The sequence below is a fragment of the Monodon monoceros genome, unplaced genomic scaffold, assembly GCF_005190385.1.
Source record: "Monodon monoceros isolate NGI ecotype Baffin Bay Population unplaced genomic scaffold, NGI_Narwhal_1 Super_Scaffold_6, whole genome shotgun sequence".
NCBI lineage: Eukaryota > Metazoa > Chordata > Mammalia > Artiodactyla > Monodontidae > Monodon > Monodon monoceros.
Window position 1 is genome coordinate 38,009,448 of NW_021703783.1, and position 25,070 is coordinate 38,034,517.

A 25,070-nucleotide genomic window follows, 5' to 3' on the forward strand; every position below is an offset into this window, starting at 1 on the left:
CCACCTCCCCAGGGCCGAGCACCCTCATCCTCCCTCAGGCCCCACAACTGCTACTCACAGCTTCTGTGCTCAGCCCACCTGGGGCCCAGGAAAAGCCCTGGCCTGGGTTTTTCAGGATGGCCCTGGTTTCAGGCATTCCTCTGGTGGTCCCACACCATATCCCAGATGGTGGATGTGGGTCTGGAACACATGGTGCTGGCCAGGATGGGTAGGGACGGAGCTGCAGTGGGTGGGAGCTCGAGCTTGAATGGGAGGCTTCTCCCGCCAGAACTGCCAGCGGGCAACCCCGCCCCGCAAAAGCCTGATTCAGAGGGAGGTGACCTCAGTGCTGAGGGGAGGGAGGGGGCGGAAGGGAGGAAGAGCAGAGCCTCTCTGGCCCTCCTTCAGAGACAGGGAAGGGGGAACAGCTGCTCAGGGGGTTTCTGGGTAACCCGGGGATGAGGTGGGTGCAGCCCCATCCCTGAGTGAATCTGGGTGACCACTATCTCTTCAGCCTAGTCAGTCATGTAAGGCCCCCCAGCCCCAAAAGATGGGACTGTCCTGGCCTTTCAGTCAGCCAGATCAAAGGAGTAGAGTCTGCAGCTCCTACCCCCTCTCCAGCCAGGGCACCAGCAAGACCCCTCCCTAAACTCAGAGTCCAGGCCTGGGAGGAAGGGGCCAGAGAGATGGCAGCAAGCCTGTCCTCCAGGCTCCCTTACCCTGGCCCTTAGCCAAGGCCTTTGGGCCCTGATGAGCCCCTCGCTCACCAGCTGTTCCCCCCCGGAGTCCTCTAGGGAAAAAAGCAAGGGGCCAGGAGGTGGGGGAGGGGTGGGCAGCTGTGGGAAGGCAGAGATGGAGCTCACTTTAATAACAGAATCATCCGTAACACAACCATTTCCCCTCTGCTCCCCCCATCCCCCAGCTGCTTTCTGAAATCCCAGTCACACCCAAAAGTCTACTTGTAAACAGCAACTTCTTCACCCACAGCAAACACTCCCTTCCAGACAAGATCAGCCCTTGCGCTGCCCTGGGGTGTGGGGAGGAAAATGAGGACTGAGGCCCCAGGGCATTCCTAGCCTGAAAGTGGCCACCTTAATCTGGCCTAAAGCATCTTTTAGCCCCAAGTATTCCAACTGGTCTCCTCCCCACTCAGGGAAAGAGGCAGACAAGAATTTCCTTTCCTCCTCCAGACAACTGGCCCCAAGACACAATAGCCCTTCTGAGAGGCAAGTGTCCATGGGGAAGGGGCCCACTGCACCCCTCCTCCAACTTCCTCTTCACAGACACTCCAAGAACCTCCAGACCATGGTATAGGTTCTTTCAAACTGACAGTAGGACAGTCCCCTGCCTTTCCAGGCAGGGCAGGAGGAAGGGCAGCAGTGTTACAAGCTCAAAAGGCTTACAGATTTCAATACCCTTTATCTCTCCTCCCCCAGATCCTCAACGTTCCCTGTTCACAGCATAACCCGACACTAAAAGCAACTGCTGAGGGTGGGGAGAGGGAAGGGGCACAGGCAGACACAATGGGTTTATTTATAGGGGCACACACCAGGGGTTCTGCGGCCAAGAAGCCCAGGCCCCACTCCCAAAAGCCCAGCAGGCCCATCCCAGCCCGGCCAAGGGTACTGGAAAAAGCCTCAGACCAGAAGGCAGAAGGCTTATAGTCCCAACAATGCAATTTATTTGCTGTGTGACTTTAGGCAAATCACTCAGTTTCTCAAGGATAAGTTCCTTCATGCCAAGTGGAGGTTGTTCTAGAACAGTGGTTCTCAAAGTGTGGTCCAGGGACCCCGAGGCCCTTTCAAGGAATCTACAGGGTCAAAACTATTTTCACAATATCACTAAGACATTATTTACCTTTTTAACTCTCATGAGTACATAGTGGCATTTTCCAGAGACTACGTGATATGTGATAACACGACAGATTGAATACAGAAGCCGATATGAGAATCCAGCTGCCTTCTATTAAGTCAGACATGACAGATTTGCAAAAATGAAGAACAATGCCATTCTTTTCACTATTTTTTGTTTTGGAAAATATATGATTATTTTTCATAAAATATGTTAACATGGGTTTATTGTTACTTTTGAATGAATTAAATAAATGCTTAAAACTCTCAGTTCCAATTTGTATGACAGTAAATGTCAATAGGTACAATCTATATGAATCAAAGCTCTTTGAGGTCTTCAATTTTTATATTGTAGAGGGGTCCTTAGACTCAGCAGTTTGAAAAGAATCACTTTTCTTAGAACAGTGTGGTCCAGTAGACCTTTCTGTGATGATGAAAATGTTTATTCCATGCTGTTCAATATGGCAGCCACCAGCCACACATGGCTACTGAGCATTTGAAATGTGGCTAGTCCAACTGAGGAACTGAATTTTAAATTTAAATAGCCATATGCAGCTGGTGGCGACTATACTGGACAGTGAAGTTAGAAGATCCCTGGGATTCCTTGACTTGAGCATTCGAGGTCAATGCTTCTTTCCAGTCTAGAGTAGGGAAGGGAAGGACAGACTTAACACTCCTGTCCCCAGGCTTTTGCTCACGCTATTTCTCACTCTCTCTTCACCAAAGGAAGGTCATCTCAGCCACATGGGCAGTCCTGCTGGCACTCTTACCAAGGCTTAGAGTTGCTCTCTCATTCTCTGCAACGACTCACACCCTCTCCAATCGCCTCAAACTTCTGGTCTACCACCTCCCCTCGCTTCCCCAGTGGACTGAAGCCAGCAGAGGGGAAACCCCTCAAACCTCCCGCCACCACAGTCCCAGCCCCATCGGAGTCCTTTGTACTTCCTTCTCTCCTCCTGTTACAGCAGAGGGGCTGCCCTTTTCCCAGGCAAGGCCAGTTGTTCCCACCCCAGACCCTCCCCATTTATGTCTTCAGGGTCTACTTCCTGAAGGGATCTTTCCCATCTACCTTTACAACTTCTCAGCTACCTTTCATCTTAAAAATAATTTCCCCCTGACATTTCTCCAGATACTGCCCTCTTTTGCCTTTCACAGCCAAACTTCTCAAAAAAAAGCCATCCTCACTTCTCCCTCCTTCCTCAACGTGGTCCAACTTCAGCAGTAGCTACCACAATGCTAAATCTTACAATATTTTTCAGTCCCCATTGCCTTCTCAAGCACAAATGCCTCTGGTGGCACTTCCTGCTGGACTATGTTTTTTAAAGCTTTGAGACATAGTTCAACTCCCACACAACTCACCCATTTAAAGTGTACAATTCAGTGGTTTGTAGTGTATTCACCGATATATACAATCATGGCCATTGTCAATTTTAGAACATTTTCATTACTCCTCAGTTACCAGCCCCTCACGCTCAAACCAAGGCAACCACTAATCTATTTTCTGTCTCTATAGATTTCCCCGTTCTGGACATTTCATATGAATGGAATCATACAATAGGTGGTCTTCTGTGACTGGCTTCTTTCACCCTGCATAATGTTTCCAAGGTTCATCTCTGTTGAAGCATGCATCAGTACTACATTCCTTTTTATGGCCACATAATATTCCATTGTATGGCTGTGCCACAATTTGTTTATCCATTCAGCTATTGATGGACATTTGAACTGTTTCCACTTTTTGGCTATTATGCATAACGCTGCTCTAAGCAGTGTACACACCAGTGTACAAATTGTCTGGATGGATGTTTTCATTTCCTCTTGGGTATACACCCAGCAGTGGGATTGCTGGGTTGTATGGTGACTTTAGGTTTAACTTTCTGAGGAACTGCCAAACTGTTTCCCAAAGTGGATGCACCATTTTCCCCGACCAGGGATCGAACCCAAGCCCGAGTTCCATCAACAAGATGTGAGGGCTGCAATTTCTCCACATCCTCACCACTTGTTATTGTCTGATTTTCTGATTCTAAGTCACCTTAGTAAATGTGAAGTGATTTTTTTTTTTTTTTTTTTTTGGCTGTGTTGGGTCTTTGTTGTTGTGCACGGGCTTTCTCTAGTTGCGGCGAGTGGGGGCTACTCTTTGTTGCAGCGTGCGGGCTTCTCATTGCAGTGGCTTCTCTTGTTGCGGAGCATGGAAACTAGAGCGCAGGCTCAGCAGTTGTGGCACACGGGTTCAGTTGCTCCGCGGCATGTGGGATCTTCCTGGACCAGAGCTCGAACCCTTGTCCCCTGCATTGGCAGGCGGATTCTTAACCACTGCGCCACCAGGGAAGTCCTGAAGTGATTTTTATGGTTTTGATTTATATTCCTCCGATTGATGATGTTGAACATCTTTTCATTGGCTTATTGGCAATTTGTATATCTTCCCTGGAGACAAGTCTATTCAGATCCCTTTGCCCATTGTTTAGTTGGGTTATGTGTCTTTTTACTGTCAAGTTGTAAGAATTCTTTATATATTTTGAACACAGGTCCCTTACCAGATATATGATTTGCAAATGTTTTCTCCTATTCTGTGGTTGTCTTTCCTGTCTTGATAGTGACCACTTCCTCCTGGACAACGTTTCCCTTGTCTACCACTCTCTGCAGCTATCTTCCACCTCTTCTTCTGTGTTAGTTATTTGTGAGTGTATGTGTGTATACCTTAAAAAAAAAACCAAACAAACAGACATAGCAGCATGCTCTCACTGTTTTACATCACTCATTAGCAAAACAATTAAAAAAAAAACCCACACGTGGTCCAGTGGGTAACACTCCACGCTCCCAATGCAGGGGGCCCGGGTTCAATCCCTGGTCAGGGAACTAGATTCCGCATGCATGCTGCAACTAAGAGTTCACATGCCACAACTAAGAAGTCCACATGCCGCAACTAAAAATCCCGCATGCCGCAACTAAGACCTGGTGCAGCCAAAATAAATAAATAAATATTTAAAAAAAAAACAATCCATAGACTTTATTTGGATCTTAACCAGTTTTTCCACTGATGTCCTTTCCACTGGTATTCTATCCCAAGATCCGATCCAGGATCCCACATGGTATTTAGTCACCATGACTCCTTAGTCTCCTGTGATCCATGACAGTTCCTCGGTCTTTGTTTTGGCCGCTCCAAGCGGCTTGCAGGATCTTAGTTCCCCGACCAGGGATCGAACCCAAGCCCTCTGTGGTTAAAGCACGGAGTCCTAACCACTGGACCGCCAGGGGATTCCCAGTCTTTGTCTTTTATGACCTTGACACTTTGGAAGGTAACTGGTCAGTACTTTGGAGAATATTTCCTAATATGAGTTTGTTTGATGTTTTCTCCAATGAGATTGAGGTTATGGATTTTGGGAAAGAATATCACAGAGGTGATGTGCCCTTCTCAGTGCATTCTATCAGGGGGTGTGTATACATGATGCTGAGATATCTTATTACTGGTGATGTTAACCTTGATCACTTGGTTAGGTGGCGTCTACTAGTGGGTTTCTGTACAGTAAAATGAAAACATACTTTTTCTTTTGTTAATAATAAATATTTGGGGGGAGGGCAATACTTTGTGACCATGCAAAATCCTGCTTCTGCTTAAATTTTCACCCACTCATTTTAGGATTCATCAGTGGCTCTTGCTTGCAGCAATTACTATGGTGCCCTAACGATAATTTTCAATTTCCCTCATTCCTTGTAATTTATTAATTGGAAGTTTTCTGTAAGAAAAAGCTGTCTCTTCACTCCCATTTATTTACTTAATTACATATTTGTATGAGTATGGACTCGCGGGCATTATTTTATTCTTTGGATTTTAATCCAATATTATCATCACCACTTATTTTACTGCTTAAATTCCAGCTTCGGCCATGCTTTCAGGTTGGCTCCTGTGTCCTTTCAACATGCCTCCATTAAAAAAAACGTTTACTTATTTTTTAACATTTGCTTAGTTTCTGGCACGAGAAGATGTTCCAGGCTGATCTTGTATTTTCCCTGCTACAATCTCTTTTCCAAGGGAGCTCTAGCAGAGCAATCTTCTTTCTAAAACTGTAAATCTGATTGCGTCCTTCCTGCTTCAAATCTTCCCATGACCTCCTACTGCTTTGGGGACAGATGAAAGCCCTCAACATGGCCCTGGAAGCCCTGCCCTGGGCTGGCCGCAGAGCAACATTCTTCTGAAAAGCTGTCCTGGACTGACATGGCCCACGTTGATCTCTCTTCTTCAAGTGCCTCCTGCAGGATCAGTATTTCAAACTGTAATGCGTCCTGTTCTCTAGTACTCCCTGAGAGAAGGGGCAACTTCCATGCTGTTAGAAGGGGAGCTCCCTGAGGAGGGGCCCTGCTTATATTTCCTTTCCCCCACCCCTACTTCCTGCCAGGGCACTGCTCCTGCCAACGAGGTCCTGAACTTGGTGATCCCCTTTCATTACAGACAGAAAAGACCAGAAAGACAGGACAGGTGAGAAGGTACAGTGGACTCATCAGGTTCCCTTAAAGATCCCCAGTGACAGCCCCCAACCCAAGTGGCTCTGAAGGTCCATATGACAAGCCACACTGAGAAGTGAGCAAGGACATTTTCAGATTTGTCCCGAACATTGATATGACCTTTTCCAAGCTCTCAACCTTCTCCCAGGTCTCAGTGATGCCCTCTGGCAAAGGGACTAATCTATTCATTCTGCAAATATTCTGGGCAGATCACTCAGTGGGAGGTACAGTGCTGGGTATTGGGAGGCAATTGAGAGATGGGTCAGTTCTTTTCAGACTTCTTGGAGCTTTCAGACTAGTAGGGGATGTAAGACATGTAGGTAAATAGCTGTGCTGTGAAGGAGGTTCCACAAGAGAAGTCTTTGGAGAACTTTAAAAATCAGGAGAGAAATATTAAGCTGGAACAGTTTTTCAGAATTTGAGCATCTAGGGAACTCAGCCTTTATAGACAGATAGGGTTTAGCTACAAGGAAAAGGGAAGGGGGTCATTCTAGGCAGCAGGAGGCAGACGTCTCTGGGTGTGTATGGAACCAGAATGACTCAGTGCAGCTGGACTGAAGGGCATTTGAAGGTGAGTGTTTCTTGGTCCCCTGGCCCATGCCAGTTACCAACTCATCTCCTATCTCCTGACCGAACAGGAGAATCAGCATCTTTTCAACATCCTGGGTGTAACCGGAGACATATGCTGGGTCCCACAGGAGGAACAGAGGCAGAGAGGCTCCTGGAGACAATACCAGAGCTGACAACTGGAACTTCAGCTATCTGCTCTCCGATCCAAGAGAAAAAGGGCCTGGGAGGCTGCACAGCCTATTGGCTCTCAGGCTGCACCTGCAGGCCCCAAAGAGCTGGGCATATACTCAGCCAGCCCCCCATGCTCAGTCCCTAGTACTCACTCCCCCAGGCTTCATATCCTGGCCTCTTTCTTCAAAGGGAACAGGCTCTGGCCAACCAAGTGTCTTCCTGTCCAGGCAGCTTTACTGTTGACTCAGTGGGTGCCATTTGGCCAGAGCCCATAGGTGACCTCTTAAGCTGCCAGCTCTGCTCTGGGAGGAGAAAGTAGCTCTGGTTCACCCACAATTCCGACTAGGCTCTCCTCGTTTGTGCCCATAAATGGGAGTCAGGCTTCCTTGATTCCAGTCTGGCTCAGCCATACTGCATGCCCCTAGGTGAAGCCTAGAAACCCCCGACTCAGTTTTCTTATCTGTCAAATGGGGTGAGCTCCCTCTCTGACTCCTCTCTTCCCAGAGGGCATAGAAGAGAAGGATGAGATCACGTCTGGAAATGGACTGCATCTGAGAAAAGAGATCCCCTTGTGTGGGGTGTGGGATGTGGGGGTGAGGAGCCCAGCAGGGCCTTTAGGGAGAAGCCCTTGGATTTGATGCTGCCTTCCTCCTATGGGCCCCACAGGCTTCCCAGGAAAGCAAGGGGGGTAGAGAGGAAGGGACAGCAAAGCCAAGAGCTTTAGCCTTCTTCTAGCCCCGGGGACAGGAAGTGAGGTGCCGTCTACAGAGGAAGTGAGAAGCAAACATCCCCCAACTTCCCTTCAGCCTGCAGTGGAAAGGAAGGCTCTAGCTTCAGGAGCCCACAGGCCCAGAGCTGGGGAAACAGAAGGCAATGGGATGGAGGCAGGGGAGTAGGCATTTTCAGCACCATCTGGCAGAGAAGGGGGCCTCTTGTCTTGGACACAGTAAAACTCAAGGGGTCCAGGACATCCCACAGACTGGGGTAGTGGGGAGAAGAGACACCACTGAAGTCAAGTTGAGAAACCCAGCTTCCCAGGTCACGTGGTACCATTTCTGCAACCCTGGCCCCAGATTCCTGCCCCAGCTCTGTGATGTGTCATGTGTCTGCCCCTAACACATGCACATCCCTCACACGCCAAGGTGGGGAGGGCCTCTGATTATCTGGTCTCACAGTACTTGTCCTTTTTTTGCAGCCTCCATCACAGCTGTAACTTTATAACTGTTTAATTATTTGATTAACATGGACTTCTGGGATCACCACTGTATCCCCAGAGTCTGGCACCACACCTAGTACTTAGTAAGAGCTGGCCATAGCTTGAGAATTCCTTGGTTTTGGCATCTGAATGAAGTTTGGTATATGAAGGTAAATGAACCCTGCTCCTGGCCTCGGGTCGACTGGGGGACCCTGAGGTGGGTGGTGAAGGTCAGAAACCAGAGTCCTGACATGGTGGCAGAAGAAATCTCTGTACACACAGATACTGCCAACTGGTGACAGATGAAGACAGTATATTCTATTTGCTATCTTTTGGGCAAGTGGGGGGGGGGAAGAATATATACTTGTGTTTATTTTTGTATTAAAAAACCAGGGATATGTAAGAAATTAATAAGTGATTATCTATGGAGGGAGAAGGGGTGGAGGGGGGAGTAAGATTTCTCAATGTATGCCTTTTTGTATCATTTTGATCTTTGGACTATGTAAAAAAAAATCTAGTGAAAAAATAAAAGAATATAAAACAAAAAAAAAATAGAAGGAATAACCACTTGACCAGGTGACTTCTAAAGCCCCTCCCAGATGGGGCCATCTAGTCTCTTCTTCCCACGTTAGGAAGTAAGGACCAGGCCCCAGGACAAGGGAGGGGTGAGGAGGTCTAGACAGATGAGTGTGGGGTCTGGCCAAGGAACACCAGTGTCTTCACTCTCTTTCTTCCCAGCAATCTCTCCCCGACGTAGGGGAGAGGCCTCCCCAGCCCCCGCTGTGGTGGGCATTTGTAGCAACAAACTATTCAGAAGTTAGGGGACTTCCCTGGTGGCACAGTGGTTAAGAACCCACGTGCCAATGCAGGGGACACGGGTTCGATCCCTGGTCTGGGAAGATCCCACATGCCACGGAGCAACTAAGCCCGTGCGCCACAACTACTGAGCCTGCGCTCTAGAGCCTGTGAGCCACAACTACTGAGCCCACGCGCCTACAGCCTCTGCTCCGCAACAAGAGAAGCCACCATCGCAATGAGAAGCCTGTGCACCACAATGAAAGGTGGCCCCCAGTCGCTGCAACTAGAGAAAACACGCGTGCAGCAACAAAGACCCAATGCAGCCAAAAAAGTAAAATAAATAAATCTCAAAAAAAAAAAAAGTTAGTCAGGGCTACTTCCGCCTGGATAAGAGCTGGGTTCATTCTTACTCCTGGGAAGGGGGTAAGGTCTGGCCAAGGGCAGAGGCAGAGGTGGGAGCTTGAGCAAGGGGAAGGTTTGGGACAGGTAGCGGTAAGGTAGGGTAAAGGACTCCTGAAGAGCCTGGGGCTTCCGCGGGCAGGTTCTGGGGGTGTCTCAACAGATCCTCACACAAAAGGGCCAGTTACAGCCCTCACATCAAGCCAGCTGGGAGTGAAATCAATCAGCCCCTGGAAGAGCAGCTGCTGAGAACCCCACGGCCACACCCCAGGAATTCCAGGGCCTCTCACATTCCCCTCCAGGAAAGACCTCATCATTCTCCTACCCAGAGGGTCTTCAGGGAGGGACAATTTCAAGCCCTGCATTATAGTGAGGACTGCAGACCAGCACCCCAAGCAGCACTCACCACTCAAGTCTTGCAGGCAACAGCATGAGCAGCAGAATAAGGCGTCTCTCCTTTTAAAATACCTATACTTTTTTTTTTTTTTTAAAGCTTAGCGAGTCCTGGAGAACGCCCAGAGCTTAAGGACCGGCATAAGGTTCAGGGAGCTGTGCCTGACTGGGCTCTTCTCAGCAGCTGCTGGATTTTTAGAAATCAGGAAGCGCAGCGATGATAATTCACCTTAATAACAACCTGGCCTCCTCAGGCCTCTTTCATCGGTGTGACTCCCAGAGTAGGGAAAACGTTAATTATCACGCAGGTGCCACACCCCAGTGATGATGTCTTATTATTAATCTATCAGCACAGACTGGGAAACTGAGGCCCAGGGAGAAAGATCTGGCTCACACGGAGCTAAGGATATAGGTGCCGAGGGCCACTGGGCAGTGAGGAACTAGAGGTGCCAGCTCCATATCTGTCGTGCTTTGGGAAGGTGCTGAAGACAAGGGCACTTCTTTCAGAGTCAGCCAGACCTGGGTTTGGGGTGAAGGTGAGGAAGACCCCACATATGTGCCCCAAGCCCCGTCCCCAGGCTGCCAGGGCCTGGTGGAAGCCTTGGCAGGGAGTCCAGGGTTCCGATCTTGAGCCAAAACACTCCTCTCCCAAAGCACCGTAAAGCAGGCCAACAGCTGCTTTGAGTACCTCCGCCACCTCTGCAACGTGCACAGGCACTACAGGCTAAGGGAGGGCTCAGCTCTCCAAATAGCCCCACGTGACAGGCGCAGTCCATGAAGTGGGAGCAGGAGGCACCTGGCAGCCAGGTGGGTAGATCAGATCAAAATCACGTCAAGTGGGGAGACTGCTTCTTTGGGACCCAAGCCCATCTCAGCAGCCCCCACCCACCTTTGGCACTGACCTTAAAATAATGAGATCTTTTCTACAGCAAGGCCTGCCTAGTCGGTCACTGCTTTAGAAACCGGCAGAGGAGGCTCAGCTGGTCTGTGCCTCCTCCGGGAGAGGAGGGGAGGGTGGTCACAGAAGACCAAATATCTTTTCCCACTGTGGCCGTGGAGGGAAGCAGCACACACTTGAATGTGGATGAAGTGTAAAGATGGAGGCACTGCTTGTGCAGATCCGTCTGCAGCCTACTACGTGCTTGGTACTGTGAGAGCTGCTGGGAACAGACACAATCTCAGCTCTGGGGAACCGTAAGTGCCAAGCCAGGGAGCAACCAAAGACCTTGTCTTCCAACCCTCCAGGGTAGGGCCTGGGGAAAAATATTAAGGGTGTTATTCTAAGGGATTTGAAGTTGTTTTTCTTCAGCATGTTAAGAGAGCTGACCAGAGCCCATGGGGGACCCTGAGATAACACTCTGACCCCAAGGGCTTAGCTCTCCACAATATCAGGTTCAAGAACTGCCCTCTCTGCCTTAAATCTGGCCAGGCCCCCTCATGCACAAGAAATTAAGGCAGAATGGTACAACGTAAAACATTAGACCAGAGTCAGGAGCCCTGCCTCTGACACTCATCATTGTACAAATCACTTCCCCCTCTAGACTTCAGTGTACTCCCCACCTTTTTTTTCAGTTTCCCCATTTTTAACATGAGGGCATTGGACTAGACTGTCTCTAGGATTCCTTCCAGCCTGTGACTCTATGTTGTTTTGACATAGTGGCAGATCCCAGATTGATTTACATAAATTTGCATGTTCAATCAGAAATCCCAAACTCCAAGTATAGAAAATCCAATCAGTCCATTAGTGCAGCCAGACTGGGGCTAGAGGAGTCTGCCAGGTTTGGGTGAGGATTGTCAAAGCAGACAGTAGTAGTGGTGGTGAATTAGGGGAGGAGCCGGGGAAGCAGGGGCAGAAGCGGCATTTGTTCTGAGAGACGCGCTTCTGGTGACCCAAGGCTGATGGAGCCAGGGACCCCTCTTTTGCTATCAGGCAAGAGTCCTTTCTCCTTCTGCTTCTAACGGGGCCTCTGGCTGGCTGGCCTCAGAGCCACACCCCAAGAGGAAACGGCAGCCTCTGCCTAGCAACAGCCACATCCTTCACTCTGACAGGGACTCCACTGTTAACCGCTTTCTGGGAAACTGACCTTCCTGGGAGCTTCCATTCTCCATCCCAGGGGTTTCTAGCAGTGAGGAAGGTTTCCTTGGGGTCTAACCTAAATACCTCCTGCTGTAGCTTCACTCTCGTGGGCAGCAGGGCCCAGGGAAGAGGGCTCCTGTGGAGCTAGCAGAGGGAGAAGCAATGCAGGAGAATGTGCTCCACATTCAACCGATCCCACTGCCTTTTTAACCACCACCTCTCCTTTAACATCTCCCTCAGCACCTGGGAGACCAAGGATGAAAACAAACAAGAAGAACGTGAAGGCCTTTGGTTCTTGGGCTAGAGAGCAAGTCCCAGCCAGGAGAGTCTGACTCCTGAGAAAGCTCTACCCCCCAGGAGGGAAGAAGGAGTCTGGGAAAGGTTGGGTTGTGGCAGCCTCTCCCTGCTGCTGCCTGGCTGGCGTGGCAGGGTCTGGGAGGCTGGCTGGGCGAGGGCAGTAGGGAAGATTCCTTACACCCCTTGCCTGGGAGCTGGGGGTGTGAGTACAGAGGTGAGGTGAGTAGGGCCAACGGGTGGGATGGGCAACAGCAGCGGGGCTCTCCTTGTCCTCTTCCCATAACAGGGTAGACGAGTGTGCTGTACTCCCTGGCCCAGATCCTAAAACAAGTCCCAACAGCTGAGATGCAAACTGTCTCCTGGGAATCTGCTTCCCCTGCTGGCCCTTGGCTGCCTCCTCCTCTCTCAACCCCTCCCCAAAGGCACAGCTCAAAGACTGGCCTGCCAGGATGTCTCACCAGAGGCCTTGATGGGTGGGCCAAACCCCAGCCAGCAGGAGTTCATACTCCAAGGCACCAGGGGTGAGCAGCACAGTGGCTATTCTTAGGCAGGATAAGGGAGTCTGCGCCCCTCCACCCAAGGTTCTACTCCTAAGCAACTTACCTCTTCAAACTTAGCCACCCTGCTGGAGGACCTTACTCCCCTCCAATTTCACTCATCAGTGGAACCACACAATGTCAAAAAGTGGAAAGGAATAGTAGAGCTTTCTAATCCAACTGCTGAATTTTACAGATGGTGGAAAAGAGCACCAGAGAGGCAAACTACCTTGGCTAAGGTCACACAGCAACCTATGAAGAGCAGGGACCAGAGCTTCTGACTCCCAGTCCACAGTGATAACAGCTTGGTCCTCATACACACTGGTTTCTGCTTGCCTATTGTAGAAGGGCCTTTTTCCCTGCAGCCCAGGCCATCTGCCTCTCCAGGTTCTCACTCTCTTCCAAAGGCCTGAGCTGGAGAGAGATGCTGGAGGGCTCACACCACCTCATGCACAGACCATAAACAGAAAACAAAGTTGAATGAAGTGGAGATTATCTTCCTAGACAGGGATGCAAGTGTTTCTCTGAGGTAAGAAACCCACTAACCCCACGTTGTTCTTAGAAAGACAGGAACCCAATAAATATGAGAAGTGAACTTTGTGTCTCCTTTCTTGAAAGACAAGGAGTCTCTGAGTCAGCTGGCATATCTTGCAAGAGAGGGTCTGCAACAAGGCAACTGGGCTAGGTTCACTTTCCCTAAAGTACCACCCACAGAACCATTAGACACTGACCCTTAGCTACTGTCCTCCAGGACCACACCTGTCCCAGGCATTTGTTTCCACCACTATCTCTGGCAGACAACTGTACTTAAGCAGGAGGACCTGTGGGGGAGGGAGAGCAGTGGTAGGGAGGGCATAGAAGCACTGCCTTTACAGCCAGACAACCGGGCAGCCTAAGATCCCTGGCTACTCAGGAAGGCAGGCATTTAAGAAGTAGCAGCTGGACAGGCTGGTGGATAGCGCTGAGACACCTGGAAAACCAGGCCTGTGGGAGGTAAGGGTCCTCCGTGCCCTTGGGGCAGTGCCAGGGCTGGAGAGACCACGGAGGCTGGGGTTCAGACAGCCGCTTTCCTAGTCGGCCTAGGCCAGTGGAGTGTCGAGCACAGATAAATTCTCTGCATTCTTCTGGCACCGCAGCCAGGACCCAGAGAGCCTTTCCTGCAAGAGCTGTCCTGGCTTCACTCCCTGCCCAGCCCTTCTCCCTTCCTCAGCCTCTCTTTAGTGTTCAGCCCACCCAGCTACCCTTCTCCTTCCCGCAGTCCCTCAGAGCCACTGAAGGGTCGTTCCGGGAGACCCCGATCTCTCCGCCTCCCCCCACCTCTCCCCCACCCCACCGCCCCAGGCCACGGAGACAGCAAGGAGTGCGAAGAGAAGCCAGAGGCTCGTCTCCGCGCCTGCGCTTTGGGGAGAGCCTCCCCCGCGCAACAACCCTGCACCGCTAAGCGGCACCCATACGATGGGATGCGGGTGGGGTGGGGTGCGCAGCTGGGGCAAGGTCAGTGCTTTCAAAGGGGGCGGTAGACCGGCCCCCGGAACATCGCCCTCTCCGGAAAGTTTCCCTTCCGGGGCCACGGAGTGTGCGCGAGGATGGCGCGAGGGGCGGGAGGGGGTGGGGTGGGGGTGGACAGAGTCGCGGCCGGACCCTTCGGCTTGAGTGAGGCGGGAGGGAGGGGAGGCCAGCGAGGTCCGGCAGGAAGCCGCGCCGCCCTCTCCGACCCAAGGTTGCCACGAGAGCCTTACCCTCCATATCTCTCACCCCCAGCCCAGGCTTACAGACCCCCCCACTTGCCGCCCTTTAAACCGCAAGTGGGCCAAGAACTCACCGAAATCAGGTGTTGAGCTGGGCTAGGGCAGGCCGGATCCGCCAGGTCCATGGCCGCGGCTCGGGGGAGGGGGGCAGAGAAAAAGGGGGGTGCTGGGGCCGCCTCTTGATGTCAAGGCTTTAAAGGGGCCAGTGAGCCCCGCCCCTCGCTCAGACCCCGCCTCCCCCTCCCGCGCAGCCAATCCACGCTCACTCTGGATACGCGCCCCTCCCAGCCCCCTCCAGATGTTCCCAGGACGAGAGCTAGGTCCGCCCGGCCCGAGCGCTCCGCTTCCGCCGTGGAGGAAAGGACCTCCCCTCCCCCCTATAGCGAAACGGACTTCCCAGACCTGGCCGGGTCAGGCCCGGTAAACCTCCCCAGTTCCGGGGTAGGAGAAGCCGGGCTGGGCCGAGCGGGGGTGGAATGGGGGGCATCTATAGCAGAGAAAACTAAGTAGGTGCACGCGGACCCGTGGGCATGCGCGTCTGCTTCTGTAGGGCTGGGCGTGCACGTGTGTATGTGATTGTGAGCGTCGGTGTTTGTAATTTGCCTTCCTGCATACGTGTTGGGTGTAAATCTAATGGAAGAGGCTTGAGTGCCTGCTTGGCCTTAAATGCTCCCATCTCCCTTTTCTTCCTCCCAGATCGGGTCCTTCCAGCAATATGGAAACATGGGCGCTGGGAACAGGCTCTGCGCCTCTCAGAGCAGTGCTGGCCTTTTCCTCACTGGTTAAGGAGGAGGGAAGGCTGACCAGAAAAAGGATACAATCTTGCTCTCAGCCACTTGCTGTCTCAGTGGGGGCGAGTTCCTTCCCTGCTGAACTAACTGCGTGCTTGAAGGAGGAAAAGCAAACAGCCCACCTAGGCCCCAGCAGGGCCTCAGAGCTCCCTTCGATATCATTCTCATTGGTCCTTGGTTAAACAATTATTTGCCCTTGTCTGGATACCATATAATCTTCACAATCTGGCCCCTTAGTGCAGGTTCTGAAGGGGGTTCTGCAGAGAAATACAAAGGGATCCCTAGCCACAGGCTCTGCCCATTTTATTAAAATTTCTTCTATTGCGGGTATACACAGGATGTATTAAAGCACCATATTATCCAATAAATGAACGTAAAAGCTCAGGGAACATAGAGTGCTCAAATTGGCTAGAATTGACCAAGAGTGCCTCTCTGAAGGAGGTTCCTTAATTTAAAATGGGATTTGAAGGGCAGAGAGAACTTGAATAGGATCCAGGTGAAGTAAGGATACAAGGAGATTCACGTAGGAAAGAGCAAATTATCTGCATGGGACAGTGAGCAGATAACGTTGGTAGGGTGGGAAGTGGGAGAAGTTAATGGAGGAAGTTTTGTATGGAGGAGATCAGAATAAGGATATGGATTTGACAGGACAGGTGATTTTAAAAAGTCATTTTGGATTCTTGAGTATAGAGGTAGCTTGATGAAGACTGCCTGAGGATAGTGATTATTGGAGCCTAGAAGATGTCGTGGAGGTCACTCCCACCAGCTCTCTCACCTTTGCTTTAAAACAATTTTTTAAATTGATTTATCTTTTTTTTTTTTTGCAGTACGCGGGTCTCTCACTGTTGTGGCCTCTCCCGTCGCGGAGCACAGGCTCCAGACGCACAGGCTCAGCGGCCATGGCTCACGGGCCCAGCCGCTCCACAGCATGTGGAATCTTCCCGGACCAGGGCATGAAGGCGGACTCCTAACCACTGCGCCACCAGGGAAGCCTGGTTTATCCTTAACATACAAGAAAATGCACAGATCTTGGGTGTTTTGTTTGGTGAATTTCAACAATAATATATACACTTATGTAACCCCCCAAACAAGATACCGAACCATCACCCCAAAGAATTCCTTCATTCCCCTGTATAGTCAATTACCCTGCACCTACCAACACCCACCCTCTGCAACTTCCTGAATTTTATCACCATGGTTTTGTCTGTTCTTGAATTTCACATAAGTGGAATCATACAGTATGTACTCTTTTGTGTCTATATTCTTTAGCTTTGTAACGTTTTTGAGATTCAGCCATGTGTAGTCTATTCTTTTATATTGCTGAGTAATAGTCCATTGTATGAATATATTGTAATTTGTTTATCCATTCTCCAATTGATGGATATTTGGGTGTTTCCAGTTTGGAGCTATCATGAATAAGGCTGCTCTAAATATTCTTGTGCAGATCTTTTTGTGAATGTGTTTTCATTTTGAAAAAGCTCACCTTGCTTTTTGATTATAGCTAGTGGCATCTCTGTAATCCTGCAGCACTGATTAATTCTATTCATTCAATCATCTAACATTTATTGAATAGGAATCCGTGTCCCAGTCCTGGGCTTACAACAAAAATTAGACACAATCGTTTCCTCCAAGGGCTTAAAAGTCCAGTAAAAGTCCACTAATCTGTTGCATTCCAAAACCATGGGGTAGAAAAACCTTAAGAGTCTGCCAGGCATTTCTAACTATTTTTGGATGTTTCCAAATAAATAAATTTTGGGAAGCAAACAAACCATGTAGATTATTTTTTACTTTACATTCAGATGTTCGCCCATGTTTAATAAACACAGCTGGAACATCTGCACTTGTCAGACAAGTACCTATTCTCCTTAATTTAAAGGCTCTTGCACACTTGAAAGTTTAGACATTCAGATTTGGGCAGATTCTCTATGCTTCACAGACCTTTATCTTCACTGACAGGAGGTGAAAGAAGTATAGCTACCATCGCTCCATGCTTTCTGTCTTTGATGAGGCCCAACACACTTTAATTACCACACTTAGTGGTATTATTCACTTATTAAAAATTACACTGAAGTTCCAATGTTGGTTTTCCACCTTGTTGTATACCACTAATCATAAATTGTTCTTTACTTGAGTTATCTATGTTACAAAACAAGCTAGGCCTTTTAGGTCTCTGGTTGCTGCAAGCTGTTGGTAACAAACCAGTTTGGTGGCATGGTCTAACGGTGCAGATAGGGCTGATGAATGACTGGTAGATGGCATCTCAGAGAACCATGCCCTCACTGCTCACATCAGTACTTTGAATGGGATCCTCTGCTTCAATACTATGTGTTCCTTCATTCAGTGTTGGAGCATCCTCATTCCTCAGTTTGGCATTGTAGCCATTTGGCTACTGTGTTACATTGGTTGATGAACTGACCCCAGTTTAGAATTCCTGACATCAGGAGATGGTCAGGTTGGTAATTGACCTCTCAAAAGATTTTAATAATCTGACTATTCTCCAGGTTGGATTGACTCTGAGGGCATTCTCTTTTTTTTTTTTTTGGCCGCACCACGCAGCGTGTGGGATCTTAGTTCCCCGACTAGGGAGTCTTAACCACTGAACCACCAGGGAAGTCCTTTGAGTGCATTCTTGATGTCTTTCCTGCTCACTAAGAGGAAGAAAGGAGCTGGGAAGAGGCTATTATTTGGTCCATTTGCTGAATAGGAATAGATCTTTGCTAGTGCTGCTTACTTCTACATAGGACAACATGTTCCTTGGGTTCTGACAGCATTGCCAGTATGGTGCTTTGAAACCTCATACTTGGTACAGATATAATGGATCTGCTTAGGTCCTTGAACCCCTTTCTCCTCATTTTCATTATTCAAAAATTCTTATTGAGTCTTTACTGTATCCCAGGCACTGTGCATATAGTATTAGCTACCTAATAAAGAATTCATGCGGGGTATGATAAGCAATAAGATTGAAAAGATAAGTAGTGGGATGATCATACTTTATCCTAAAAGCAATGCAGAGCCTTTGAATGGTATTAAGCAAGGGGGTGTCATGATTAGAACTGCATTTTAAAAAGATCGCTGTGGTTGCAGTGTGGAGAACAGATAAGAGAGAGCAAGATTTAAGTCAGGGAGACCAGACAGAAAGTTTTTGTAGTAATTGGGAAAAATGAGAAACGATGTGCTCTGGACTAGGAAAATGATAGTGATGAAGGAGAGGAGATGACTTCAAGAAATAAATAGTATTAAAGTCAGGAGGTCTTGGGATTGGAAGTGGAGGGAAGCAGAGTGCTAAGCCAAGACCTCTGGGCCAATCACTGAAATATCAAACACCTGAAGAAGAGCAGGTTTGGGAGATGATATACTCTTCCAAACATGTTGACAATGAAATGCCTGGGAGACGTCCAAGTGGAAATGTCTATCCAAGAGGTCAGAGCTTCCCAACTGTTGTGCCTCAGGAAGAGGTTACAGATGTGCTGCATGTTGATCTTCTCAACCCTCAGAGCAGCACAAGTTCGCTCCAACAGACAGCAATCTCAGTAAGGTGGACTGCCACGAAAACACCATCATTTTCTATGCGTGCCATGATGTGGGAAATGTTGGGAAGTACTAATATATGATGATGTTGGATAAATAATTCTGAAGCTCAGAAGAGATATCTGGACTAGAGATATCTGGACTAAGACATTTGTGAGTCATCAGAACATCAGATCATAGGTGGTAACTAAAGCCAGGGAGTATGGGACTTCCCTGTTGGCACAGTGGTTATGAATCCACCTGCCAGTGCAGGGGACACAGGTTCGAGCCCTCGTCTGGGAAGATCCCATGTGCTGTGAAGCAACTAAGCCCGTGTGCCACAACTACTTGAGCCTGAGCTCTGGAGCCCGCGAGCCAAAACTACTGAGCCCAAGAGCCACAATTACTGAAGCCTATGTGCCTAGAGTCCGTGTTCTGCAACAAGAGAAGCCACCGCAATGAGAAGCCCACGCACCGCAAGGAAGACCCAACGCATACAAAAAAAAAAAAAAAGAAGAAAGATTAAACAAATTTTCAGGTGTTATCTGCCATTATCATTTTCTGTGAATGTCTTTTTTTTTTTTTTTTTTTTTGCGGTACGCGGGCCTCTCACTGCTGTGGCCCCTCCCGCTGCGGAGCACAGGCTCCAGACGCACAGGCTCAGCGGCCCTGGCTCACGGGCCTAGCTGCTCCGCGGCATGTGGGATCTTCCCGGACCAGGGCATGAACCCGTGTCCCCTGCATGGGCAGGTGGACTCTCAATCACTGTGCCACCAGGGAAGCCCTGTGAATGTCTTTTTCTAATAGATATATAAGAGTTGGTTGTATTATAATGAAAATTGCCCTTTGTCACATGTATTGCCAATAGCGTTCCTAGTTGGGAGTTTGTCACGTGAGTTTATTGGAATTTTTTTTTTCCTTTGCCTTAGGTAGTCAAATTTATTGATTTTTTTTTTATGGCTTTTGTTTTTTTGTGTGTTTAGGACATACTCCAATTTTTTAAATTACCTTTTTTCTCTAGTATGCTTATGGTTTTCTTTTTACTTTAAATATTACATCCAGCAGAAACATGGATGGACCTAGGGACTGTCATACAGAGGGAAGTACGTCAGAAAGAGAAAAACAAATACCGTATAATATCACTTATATGTGGAATCTAGAAAAATGATACAGATGAACTTATTTGCAAAGCAGAAATCAAGACACAGATGTAGAGAATGGACATATGGCTTACTGGTGGGGGGAAGGGGGTGGGATGAATTGGGAAATTGGGATTGACATATATACACTACTATATATAAAATAGATAACTGGACTTCCCTGGTGGTCCAGTGGGTAAGACTCTGCGCTCCCAATGCAGGGGGCCTGGGGTTCAATCCCTGGTTGGGGAACTAGATCCTGCATGCCGCAACTAAGAGTTTGCATGCCACAACTAAGACCTGGCACAGCCTAAAGAAATAAATATTAAAAAAAAAAAAAAAGCACAAATGCCTAAACGGGAAGGGTTTCTCTTTAAAAAATAAATAAATAAAATAGATAATAAATGAGAACCTAACTGTATAGCACAGGGAACTCTACTCAACGCTCTGTGGTGACCTAAATGGGGAAGAAATCCAAAAAAGAGGGGATATATGTATATGTAAAGCTGTATAGCAGAAACTAACACAACACTGTAAAGCAACTATACTCCAATAAAAATTAATTTTAAGATATTTTAAAATAATAAATATTCCGTCCAGAATCTATTTAAATGGCGAAGACTATTGTTATTTCTCACTGCTGCTCAGAATGACATCTCCATTCTAGACCAGCCAGTCCTTTCTGTTTTCAATGTACAAAACACACATTCCTGTGTACCGCTGCCGAGAGGTTCCTCTCTACATGGCTCATAGGGCATACTCCTGTCCCTCTTGTTATCATTGCAAAAGCTATACAGCTGTCCCTTGGAAGCCATAGGCAATTGGTTCCAAGACCCCAATTGATACCAAAATCCATGGATGCTCAAGTTCCTCATATAAAATGTACTATTTGCATATAACCTATGCACATCCTCCCTTATACTTTAAATCATCTCTAGATTACATATAATAACTAATATAATGTAAATGCTACATAAATAGTTGTAAGTACAATGTAAATGCTATGCTGGAGGTGAACAGCAAATTCAAGTTTTGCTTTTTGGAACTTTCTGGAATTTTTTTCCCCAAATAGTTTTGATCCATGGTGGGTTAAATCTGTGGATGCAGAACCTGCAGATATGACTTTCAGAGACAGCTCAAATCCCATACGCTCCAGAAATTCTTCCATGCGCACTGTAGTCCACAAAGATTTTTCCTTTTCTGAAGCTCACATGATCACATGCTACCATGTATGAGCCTCTCCTTTTCTCCTCAACTTTAACATAGTTGCTAAAAGAATCAAGTCTAACCTTTAGAAGTCCCGGTTTGTTTAACTGATTTTTCTTTACCCTCCACAGCAGCTAAAAGCATGCTGGGTATATGGAAGGAACTTGATAAATTACTTTCTGATTTGCCGTAAATGTGTAGCATTAGCCACATGTGGCTAATAAGCATCTGAAATGTGGCCAGTCCAGATTGAGATGAGCTGTAAGCATAAAATACACACTAGTTTTTGAAGATGGTATTAAAAAAATAATACATCTCATTAATAATTTTTATATTGACTGCATGTTGAAATGCTAATTTTTTAATATACTGGATTACATATCTATATATTTAAAGTATATCCAGGACCATTCTTCATTCTTGTCCCTCAGTAAGTCTCTTGTCATGTTTGGTGTTGGTTCCCAAATTAGGCTGTTTTGAGGATAGATAAAGATGATCTTTTCTTGAAGCCAAAGATATTCTTACCATCTCCAACGGCCCTCCTAGGCCATTACACAATCATTACCTTCTCGGTACCGAGACCTCATCGTTATAAGCACTATTTACACATCTTTTTTGAAACTAACAGCTACAGACTTCAAATACAACAGTTCCTCCCAACACATCAGGTAACTGCTCAGCCAACAGAAATGTTGGAGGGAAGAGGTCAGGTTCAGATGCTGAAGGATCTCCCGAAGCTTTTACTGATCGAAGATTCCTCAGTTACCCATGTAGATGGAGCCCAGCCTATTCCTGTGGTCACTGTGGCTGTCTTCTGCCGTCAGGAGTTATTTGGGACTGGTGCTGCTTGGCTTGTAGCCTAGTCTCATTGTAGTCAAAGTCCCTGTGTTAGTTTCCTGTTCCTGCTGTAACAAATCATCACAAACTTAGTGGTTTAAAACAACACAAATTTATTCTCTTACAGATCAGAAGTCTAAAATCAAGGTATTGGCAGGGCTGCATTCCTTCTGGAGGCTTCTGGAGAGAATCCATTTCCTTGCCTTTTCTAACTGCATTTCTTGGCTTGTAGCCATTCCTTACATTACTCCAACCTCTTGCTTCTGTCGTGACATCTACTGTGGTCAAATCTCCCTTTGCCTTCCTCTTATAAGGACACTTGTGATTACATTTAGGGCCAACTGTGATAATCCAGATTAATCTCTTGATCTCAAAATCTTTAATCCTTAATCAAGATCCTTAATCTACACAACTGTACACATCTACAAAGTCCGTTTTGCTATCTAAGGTAGCGTTCACGGGTTCCAGGGATTAGGATGTGGACATTTTGGAGGACCAGTATTCAGCCTGCCACAGAACCATATATATTTCTTTGCACTGCCTTGGTGAAGGGAGAGAGCACCAGCAGGGTCACAAGGTTTCAAAGTGTTCTTAAATTAAGATCTACAGAGAAGTAGGTAAATTCACATCTATAATCACTGTTATCACTCTGCGACCATCATAAACCTCATTTCCATTAGCAACGATCACTCTCTCCCTCCCAGCACTGCTTCCTTTAAAATGCTCTGTAGGCTGAAGTTGAACTACTTATTACTCCCTCATCTTAAAAAACAAATTATTTGAAATAGTAAGATGCATGTTTTCTACAGAGATGAGATGTTTTTCTCATAAGTCTTTGATCTAACAGGCATGGTTGTGGTCTGTAGCATGCTTAGAATGTAACAGCACTTTAACAATCCATATTCTGCAAATTACCATCATATCCTTTAGCACATTTGGGCATAGGAAAAGGAAGGTCTTGTTATTTCAGTTGTACAGATGAGTAAACTGAGGCTCAGAAAGGTTAAATGAATTGAATAGGGTGGTCATACAATGAGTTACTGGCAGATCCTGGTTCCAAACCTGATGTTCTATTCACTGCTCTGTTCCCAGGCCAAACTCAATCCCAGAAGGCTGAGGATGATCTAACTGATCTTGGGATCTTAATACATCCTAGAGTTGGCCTTGAAATCCCTACCTCCTGAACATGAAACCCACTTTTTTTTTTTTTTTTTTTTGCGGTACGTGGGCCTCTCACTGCTGTGGCCTCTCCTGTTGCGGAGCACAGGCTCCGGACGCGCAGGCTCAGCGGCCATGGCTCACGGGCACAGCCGCTCCGCGGCATGTGGGATCTTCCCGGACCGGGGCACGAATCCATGTCCCCTGCACTGGCAGGCAGACTCTCAACCACTGCGCCACCAGGGAAGCCCGAAACCCACTTTTTTGAGGTCCTACCCAGAAGTCAAAGCTAGGGGCAGATTGGGAATTCAGGGGAAGGTCAGGGTTGCTGGCAAGTCAAGGGTACAGTAAGAGGGTAGTTAGGACTTATGGAGACGTAAGAGTGTCTATGTTTGCTGTATGTGCCTATTTAACTGGTAGGCAGCAGCAGGGGTGCTGCTAGGTACTCAACCTAGAATTAGGCCTGATTTCTGCAAGGGGAATTCTAAGAACATCAGGGATAGCTAAGAGTGGCCTGGCTGGGTCTCTTATTCCCAGGTCTGAACACATAACTTGAGGAAGCACAGTAACACCAAAGCCCATGCTCTTTTACACTGGCTCTCTGGAGTCTCTTCTCAGTCTTGATTTCCATGACATTTCAAGGCATAGTAGCCAAGGCCCAGTCTCTGCAGCCACACTGCCTAGGTAAGCCCAGCTCTGCCACTTACAAGGTATGTGACCTTGGGAGAGTCACTTAACCTGTGTGTGCTTCAGTTCCAACATCTGCAAAATGAGGATGATAATAGTATCTACCCCAATAGGGTTAAGGATTTTAAAAGTTATGTTGGGGCTTCCCTGGTGGGGGCGCTGCATTGGGTCTTCGTTGTTGCGCACGAGCTTTCTCTAGTTGTGGCGAGCGGGGGCTACTCTTTGTTGCAGTGCGCGGGCTTCTCAATGCAGTGGCTTCTCTTGTGGAGCATGGGCTCTAGGCACATGGGCTTCAGTAGTTGTGGCGCGGGGGCTCAGTAGTTGTGGCTCGCGGGCTCTAGAGCGCAGGCTCAGTAGTTGTGCCACAAGGGCTCAGTTGCACTGCAGCATGTAGGATCTTCCTGGACCAGGGCTTGAACCCTTGTCCCCTGCATTGACAGGCAGATTCTTAACCACTGTGCCCAGTATCCTGGGCAGTCTTTTGCCCAATCATATATCTCCCTTTTCTTCTCAGTACTTGAATTCGGGTGCATTTCTTTTTTGTTCACTCATATACTCATTCAACAAGTAATTCTCAGCTGCCTGTCATGTGTCAGACATTGAGCTAGGCTTAGGTATACAAAACTAAGTTGGGCTTGAGGAGCTCAGTCTCCTGGTGGTGAGGAAGAGGCACAGAAACAATTATAATATGATGAGGTAAACACTGTGATAGAGGCCTCTACACAAAATCCTCACTAGAATATAGTAACAAATGCAAACTGCTATAGGAGTTGGGGAAGATTTTTGAGAAAATGTAATATCTGAGCCATTTTTAGGACAAACAGTTGAACCACATTGCAAAGTGGGAGAGGTGGGGGAGAGAGAAGGGAAGCAGGAGTCTGTGCTAAGAAGTTCAGTGTGGCTGATGTGTAGAGGAAAGGCATGAAGACTAGCACTGTACTATACAACTTTCTGCAACAATGGACATTTTCTGTATCTGTGCTGTCCAATAAGGTAGTCACTAGTCACATAGGGCTACTGAACACCTGAAATGTGGCTAGTAGGACTGAGGAGCTGAATTTAAAATTTTATTTCATTTTCCTTAATTTAAATTTAAATAGCAAGCGGCTACCTTATTGAACGATATTGGTTTAGGCACTGGATAAAGGACAGGACTCTAGGCACTAGGAAACCACTGAAGGTTTTTAAGCATACTACTAGCATAGCTAAATATTTGAGAAAGGGAACACTAGCAG

The 25,070-nt window shown here is 47.7% G+C and overlaps 1 protein-coding gene across 6 annotated transcripts in view; it reads right to left on the reverse strand.

Moving 5' to 3' along the window:
• The window catches only part of NCKAP5L (NCK associated protein 5 like), a 43,437-nt gene that overhangs the window by 16,010 nt on the left and 2,357 nt on the right, over window positions 1-25,070 (reverse strand). The window contains exon 1 of one of the 6 annotated variants that reach the window (XM_029204846.1): window positions 14,585-14,665. The exons of 1 other annotated variant lie outside the window; for it this stretch is intronic. The gene's annotated coding sequence lies outside the window, so the exon portion shown is untranslated. Of the gene's footprint in view, window positions 1-58; window positions 75-14,584; window positions 14,678-25,070 lie in introns of those variants that run through there. 4 more of the 6 variants (XM_029204847.1, XM_029204849.1, XM_029204851.1 and 1 more) reach the window with 4 other exon arrangements.